Here is an 8,483-nt window from a genome sequence, read left to right as displayed (position 1 = left end):
TGAACTCGAGCAATTGCTATTTTACCTTGAAGATAATTGACATAAACCTGTAAAAATCAATTAATTAATAAATAAGCTTTGTAAATGGATGGGTTGCCTCCCAGCAATCACTTCTTTATTGTCTTTAGCTGGACTAATACTGAGCTTTAATCAAGTCTCAGTTTTGAGCATTCTTGCTCAAAATTGCTTTCAAGATAATGTTTAACTATCTGTCCATTAACAATGAACTTTTTGTTAGAATTATTATCCTGAAGCTCCACGTATCCATATGGTGATACACTTGTAATCACATATGGACCTCTCCACCGGGACTTTAATTTTCCAGGGAATAATCTGAGCCTAGAATTAAACAGCAGAACTTTCTGCCCTGGCTCAAAGACTCTGGATGACAGTTTATTATCATGCCATCCTTTTGCCTTCTCTTTGTAAATTTTTGCATTTTCGAAAGCATTGAGTCTGAATTCCTCTAGCTTATTTAACTGGAGCAATCGTTTTTCTCCAGCTAACTTGGCATCAAGGTTTAGGAATCTAGTTGCCCAATAGGCCTTATGTTCCAGTTCCACTAGCAAGTGACAGGCTTTTTGATGAGCGGATAATTTGTACGCTTTTTGGCATTGTTTTTAGTATGTTTTTAGTAGTTTTAGTTGAGTTCTTAGTATATTTTTATTAGTTTTTAGTTAAAATTCACTTTTCTGGACTTTACTATGAGTTTGTGTGTTTTTCTATGATTTCAGGTATTTTCTGGCTGAAATTGAGGGACCTGAGCAAAAATCTGATTCAGAGACTGAAAAGGACTGCAGATGCTGTTGGATTCTGACCTCCCTGCACTCGAAGTGGATTTTTTGGAGCTACAGAAGCCCAATTGGCGCGCTCTTAACGGCGTTGGAAAGTAGACATCCTGGGCTTTCCAGCAATATATGATAGTCTATACTTTGCCCAAGATTTGATGGCCCAAACCGGCGTTCAAAGTCACCCTCAGAATTCCCAGCGTTAAACGCCGGAACTGGCACAAGAATGGGAGTTAAACGCCCAAACTGGCACCAAAGCTGGAGTTTAACTCCAAGAAGAGTCTCTACACGAAAAAGCTTCATTGCTCAGCCCAAGCACACACCAAGTGGGCCCGGAAGTAGATTTTTATGTCATTTACTCATCTTTGTACACCTTAGGCTACTAGTTTCCAATAAGTAGGACCTTTTACTATTGTATTAGGGGGATCTGATCTTTGGAATCTTTTGATCTTTAGATCTTTTGATCACTTTGTGAGGCTGGCCATTCGGCCATGCCTAGACCTTGTTCTTATGTATTTTCAACGGTGGAGTTTCTACACACCATAGATTAAGGTGTGGAGCTCTGCTGTACCTCGAGTATTAATGCAATTACTATTGTTCTTCTATTCAATTCAGCTTGTTCTTTGTCCAAGATATCACTTGTTCTTCAACTTGATGAATGTGATGATCCGTGACACTCATCATCATTCTCACCTATGAACGTGTGACTGACAACCACCTCCGTTCTACCTTAGATTGGGTGAATATCTCTTGGATTCCTAATACACGATGCATGGTTGATCGCCTGACAACCGAGTGCTCGCCTGACAAACGAGCCAGCCATTCCGTGAGATCAGAGTCTTCGTGGTATAGGCAAGAACTGATGGCGGCATTCAAGAGAATCCGGAAGGTCTAACCTTGTCTGTGGTATTCTGAGTAGGATTCAATGATTGAATGACTGTGACGTGCTTCAAACTCCTGAGGGCGAGGCGTTAGTGACAGACGCAAAAGAATCACTGGATTCTATTCTGGCCTGATTGAGAACCGACAGATGGATAGCCGTGCCGTGACAGGGTGCGTTGAACATTTCCACTGAGAGGATGGAAGGTAGCCACTGACAACGGTGAAACCCTTGCATAAGCTTGCCATGGAAAGGAGTAAGAAGGATTGGATGAAGACAGTAGGAAAGCAGAGAGACGGAAGGGACAAGCATCTTCATACGCTTATCTGAAGCTCTCACCAATGATATACATAAGTATCTCTATCTTTATCTTTATGTTTTATTCATCATCTATACCCATTTGAGTCTGCCTGACTAAGATTTACAAGGTGACCATAGCTTGCTTCATACCAACAATCTCCGTGGGATCGACCCTTACTCGCGTAAGGTTTATTACTTGGACGACCCAGTGCACTTGCTGGTTAGTTGTGCAAAGTTGTAGTGATCACAATTTCGCACACCAAGTTTTTGGCGCCGTTGCTGGGGATTGTTTTGTGTATGGACAACTGACGGTTCATCTTGTTGCTTAGATTAGGTATTTTTCAGAGTTCTTAAAAATGAATTCTAGAGTTTCATGACGATCTGTTGAAATCTGGCTAGCTAAGAAGCCATGTCTAATCTTATTGGACCGAGGTTTCAACTGATCATCACAAGAGCTTGTTGATTTCTATCAATCTTGCTATTGGAGCAATGATCTGCTAAGGCTTGGCTGGCCATTGGCCATGTCTAGTGTTTTGGACCGAAGCTTTCTTTGAAAGCTTGGCTGGCTGTGAAGCCATATCTAATTCCTGGACCGAAGTCTTAGACTAGCATTGCAATGGTTCCTGGAATCCAAATTGAGAATTCTGAAACCTTTATTTTCTATTTTCATATAATTTTCGAAAAAGCACAAAAAAATTACAAAATCATAAAAAAACCAAAAATATTTTATGTTTCTTGTTTGAGTCTAGTGTCTAATTTTAAGTTTGGTGTCTTGCATGCATTGTTTATTTGATCTTGGTTCTATTTTCAAGTCAATAGTACAAGGAACTGAAGATTCAGAACATGCAGTAGAGGAATTACACAGAAAAAGCTGGGCGTTCAAAACGCCCAGTGAAGAAGGACAGACTGGCGTTTAAACGCCAGCCAGGGTGCCTGGTTGGGCGTTTAACGCCCAAAAAGGTAGTGCATTGGGCGTTAAACGCCAGAATGTGCACCATTCTGGGCGTTTAACGCCAGGATGGCACAAGAGGGAAGATTCTGTTTTTAATTCAGATTTTTTTCAAGTTTTCAAAGTTTTTCAAAATCAAATCTTTTTCAAATAAAATCTTTTCAATCAAACCTTTTTCAAAATCAATTTCTTTCCTTTTTTAAAGATACTTGCTAACAATTAATGATTTGATTGAACAATTCAAGTATGCTGCCTTTTCTGTTGAGAAAGGTTTAATGTTTGAATCATATCTTTTCTTGTTAGGCAAGTCATTAATTTTTAAAATCAAATCTTTTTAAATTGTTTTCAAATCATATCTTTTCAATCATATCTTTTTAAAACCATAACTTTTCAATCAAATCTTTTTAATCACATCTTTTTCAAAATAGTTTTCAATCATATCTTTTCGATTTCTAAATTCAAAATCTTTTTCAAAAATCACTTGATTTCTTTCCCACTCTTGGTTTTCGAAAATCAATTAAAGTTTTCAAAATATTTTTAAAATCTTTTTAACTTAATTTTCGAAATTTCTTCCCCTCTTCTCACATCCTTCTATTTATGGAGTACCACTCCTCCTCAATGCACAATTCGAACTCTATCTGACTAAGTTCGAATTCTTCTCCTTCTTCCCTCTATTTTTCTTCTTTTCTGACACCTCAAGGAATCTCTATACTGTGACATAGAGGATTTCATATTTTCTTGTTCTCTTCTCTTTCATATGAGCAGGAGCAAAGACAAAGGAATTCTTGTTGAAGCTGACCCTGAACCTGAAAGGACCTTGAAGCGAAAGCTAAGAGAAGCTAAGGCACAACTCTCTGTAGAGGACCTAACAGAAATCTTCAAAGAAGAAGAACCCATGGTAGCCGAAAACAACAACAATGCAAGGAAGGTGCTGGGTGACTTTACTGCACCTACTCCCGACTTCTATGGGAGAAGCATCTCTATCCCTGCCATTGGAGCAAACAACTTTGAGCTTAAGCCTCAATTAGTTTCTCTAATGCAACAGAATTGCAAGTTCCATGGACTTCCATTAGAAGATCCTCATCAGTTCTTAGCTGAATTCTTGCAAATCTGTGACACTGTCAAGACTAATGGGGTTGACCCTGAGGTCTACAGACTTATGCTATTCCCTTTTGCTGTAAGAGACAGAGCTAGGACATGGTTGGACTCACAACCTAAAGAAAGCCTGGACTCATGGGAAAAGCTAGTCAATGCCTTCTTGGCAAAGTTCTTTCCACCTCAAAAATTGAGTAAGCTTAGAGTGGAAGTCCAAACCTTCAGACAGAAGGATGGAGAATCCCTCTATGAAGCTTGGGAAAGATACAAACAATTGATCAGAAAATGTCCTTCTGACATGCTTTCTGAATGGAGCATCATAGGTATTTTCTATGATGGTCTCTCTGAACTATCCAAGATGTCTTTGGATAGCTCTGCTGGAGGATCTCTTCATCTGAAGAAGACGCCTACAGAAGCTCAAGAGCTAATTGAAATGGTTGCAAATAACCAATTCATGTACACTTCTGAAAGGAATCCTGTGAACAATGGGACTAATCAGAAGAAAGGAGTTCTTGAGATTGATACTCTGAATGCCATATTGGCTCAGAATAAAATATTGACTCAACAAGTCAATTTGATTTCTCAAAGTCTGTCTGGAATGCAAAATGCACCAAGCAGTACTAAGGATGCTTCATCTGAAGAAGAAGCCTATGATCCTGAGAACCCTTCAATGGAAGAGGTGAATTACATGGGAGAACCCTATGGAAACACCTATAATTCTTCATGGAGAAATCATCCAAATTTCTCATGGAAGGATCAACAGAGACCTCAACAAGGTTTCAACAACAATAATGGTGGAAGAAACAGGTTTAGCAATGGCAATCCTTTTCCATCATCTTCTCAGCAACAGACAGAGAACTCTAAGCAGAACCCCTCTGACTTAGCAACCATGGTCTCTGATCTAATCAAAACCACTCAAAGTTTCATGACTGAAACAAGGTCCTCCATTAGGAATTTGGAGGCACAAGTGGGACAGCTGAGTAAGAAAGTTACTGAACTCCCTCCTAGTACTCTTCCAAGCAATACAGAAGAAAATCCAAAAGGAGAGTGCAAGGCCATCAACATGGCCGAATTTGGAGAGGAAGGAGAGGAAGTGAACGCCACTGAGGAAGACCTCAATGGGCGTGCACTGACCTCCACTGAGTTTCCCAATGAGGAACCATGGGAATCTGAGGCTCAAAATGAGACCATAGAGATTCCATTGGACTTACTTCTGCCTTTTATGAGCTCTGATGAGTATTCTTCCTCTGAAGAGGATGAGTATGTCACTGAAGAGCAAGTTGCTAAATACCTTGGAGCAATCATGAAGCTAAATGACAAGTTATTTGGAAATGAGACTTGGGAGAATAAACCTCCTTTGCTCACTAAAGAACTGGATGACTTGTCTAGACAGAAATTACCTCAAAAGAGACAAGATCCTGGAAAGTTTTCAATACCTTGTACCATAGGCACCATGACCTTCAAGAAGGCTCTGTGTGACTTAGGGTCAAGTGTAAACCTCATGCCTCTCTCTGTAATGGAGAATCTAGGGATCTTTGAGGTGCAAGCTGCAAGAATCTCACTAGAGATGGCAGACAATTCAAGAAAACAAGCTTATGGACTTGTAGAGGATGTTCTGGTGAAAATTGAAGACCATTACATCCCTACTGATTTCATAGTCCTGGAGACTGGAAAATGCATGGATGAATCCATCATCCTTGGCAGACCTTTCCTAGCCACAGCAAGGGCTGTGATTGATGTGTTGATAGAGGTGAACTGATCATTCAAGTGAATGAAGAATCCTTTGTGTTTAAGGCTCAAGGATATCCCTCTGTCACCATGGAGAGGAAGCATGAAGAGCTTCTCTCAAATCAGAGTCAAACAGAGCCCCCACAGTCAAACTCTAAGTTTGGTGTTGGGAGGCCACAACCAAACTCTAAGTTTGGTGTTGAACCCCTACATTCAAACTCTAAGTTTGGTGTTGGGAGGTTCCAACATTGCTCTGATCATCTGTGAGGCTCCATGAGAGCCCTCTGTCAAGCTACTGACATTAAAGAAGCGCTTGTTGGGAGGCAACCCAATATTATATTTTACCTATTTCCCTTTGTTATTTTATGTTTTCTGTAGGTTGATGATCATAAGAAGTCACAAAATTAATTGAAAAAGCAAAAACAGAATGAAAAACAGGAAGAAAAACAGCACACCCTGGAGGAAGAACCTACTGGCGTTTAAACGCCAGTAAGGCTAGCAGGTGGGCGTTTAACGCCCAGTCTGGCACCATTCTGGGCGTTTAACGCCAGAAAGGGGCACCAGACTGGCGTTAAACGCCAGGAAAGGGCAAGAACCTGGCGTTAAATGCCAGAAATGGGCACCAGCCCGGCGTTTAATGCCAGAATTGGCTCAAAACGCGTTTTTGCATGCCATTTGGTGCAGGGATGACTTTTCCTTGACACCACAGGATCTGTGGATCCCACAGGATCCCCACCAACCCCACCACCCTCTCTCTTCTTCACCCATTCACCAATCACCTCAATACCTCTTCCCCAAAAACCCTTCACCTATCCAATCCCATCTTTCTCTTCACCACTCACATCCATCCTTCATAAAACCCCACCTACCTCACCCTTCAAATTCAAACCACTTTCCCTCCCAAATCCACCCATACATGACCGAACCATGAGCCCCCCTCTCCTATATAAACCCTTCTTCACTCCTTCATTTTCACACAACCTAAACACCACTTCTCCCCCTCTTTGGCCGGACACAAAGCCATTCCCTTCTTCCTCATTTCTTCTTCTTCTACTCTCTTCTTTCTTCTTTTGCTCGAGGACGAGCAAACCTTTTAAGTTTGGTGTGGTAAAAGCATTGCTTTTTTGTTTTTCCATAACCATTTATGGCATCCAAGGCCGGAGAAACCTCTAGAAAGAGGAAAGGGAAGGCAAAAGCTTCCACCTCCGAGTCATGGGAGATGGAGAGATTCATCTCAAGGGTGCATCAAGACCACTTCTATAAAGTTGTGGCCTTGAAGAAGGTGATCCCCGAGGTCCCTTTTTCACTTAAAAAGAGTGAATATCCGGAGATCCGACATGAGATTCGAAGAAGAGGTTGGGAAGTTCTTACCAACCCCATTCAACAAGTCGGAATCTTAATAGTTCAAGAGTTCTATGCCAATGCATGGATCACCAAGAACCATGATCAAAGTGTGAACCCGGATCCAAAGAATTGGCTTACAATGGTTCGGGGGAAATACTTGAATTTTAGTCCGGAAAATGTAAGGTTGGCATTCAACTTGCCTATGATGCAAGGAGATGAACATCCTTACACTAGAAGGGTCAACTTTGATCAAAGGTTGGACCAAGTCCTTACTAACATTTGTGAAGAGGGCGCCCAATGGAAGAGAGATTCAAGAGGGAAGTCGGTTCAATTGAGAAGGCATGACCTCAAGCCCGTGGCTAGAGGATGGTTGGAGTTTATCCAACGCTCAATCATTCCCACTAGCAACCGGTCCGAAGTTACTATAGACCGAGCCATCATGATTCATAGTATCATGATTGGAGAGGAAGTGGAAGTTCATGAGGTTATAGCCCAAGAACTCTATAAGGTGGCGGACAAGTCCTCCACCTTGGCAAGGTTAGCCTTTCCTCATCTCATTTGTCACCTCTGTTATTCAGTTGGAGTGGACATAGAAGGAGACATCCTCATTGATGAGGACAAGCCCATTACTAAGAAGAGGATGGAGCAAACAAGAGACCCCTCTCATCATGAGATCCCTGAGATACCTCAAGGGATGCACTTTCCTCCACAAGACTATTGGGAGCAACTAAACACCTCCCTAGGAGAATTGAGTTCCAACATGGGACAACTAAGGGTGGAGCACCAAGAACATTCCATCCTCCTCCATGAAATTAAAGAAGATCAAAGAATCATGAGAGAGGAGCAACAAAGACAAGGAAGAGATATTGAGGAGCTCAAGCACTCCATAAGACCTTCAAGAGGAAGAACAAGCCGCCATCACTAAGGTGGACCCGTTCTTTAATCTCCTTGTTCTCTATTTTCTTGTTTTTCGAAAATTATGCTTTATGTTTATCCATGTTTGTGTCTTATGATCATTAGTGTCTATGCCTTAAAGTTATGAATGTCCTATGAATCCATCACCTTTCTTAAATAAACAATGTTCTTAATTGAAAAAGAGAAGAATTGTATGAATTTCAAATTTTATAACAGATTAATTATATTGATGTGGTGGCAATACTTTTTGTTCTCTGAATATATGCTTGAACAGTGCATATGTCTTTTGAATTTGTGGTTCATGAATGTTGGCTCTTGAAAGAATGATGAAAAAGGAGACATGTTACTGAGGATCTGAAAAATCATAAAAATGATTCTTGAAGCAAGAAAAAGCAGTGAATACAAAAAAAAAAAAGAAGAAGCGAAAAAAAAAACAAAAAAAGGGAGAAAAAGAAAAAGAAAGAAATAAAGTTGTGATCCAAGG

The 8,483-nt window shown here is 40.7% G+C and overlaps 1 non-coding gene across 1 annotated transcript; it reads right to left on the bottom strand.

Moving 5' to 3' along the window:
• Positions 1-4,208: 4,208 nt before the first annotated feature.
• Positions 4,209-4,316, bottom strand: LOC130972661 (small nucleolar RNA R71). The gene has a single exon (XR_009083825.1). It is a non-coding gene; the product is annotated as a small nucleolar RNA R71 (small nucleolar RNA).
• Between the last annotated feature and the right edge of the window lie 4,167 nt (positions 4,317-8,483).

The sequence above is a fragment of the Arachis stenosperma genome, chromosome 3 (assembly GCF_014773155.1).
Source record: "Arachis stenosperma cultivar V10309 chromosome 3, arast.V10309.gnm1.PFL2, whole genome shotgun sequence".
NCBI lineage: Eukaryota > Viridiplantae > Streptophyta > Magnoliopsida > Fabales > Fabaceae > Arachis > Arachis stenosperma.
The sequence above is the reverse complement of the archived record's forward strand: the minus strand, read 5'-3'. Positions and strand labels throughout refer to the sequence as shown.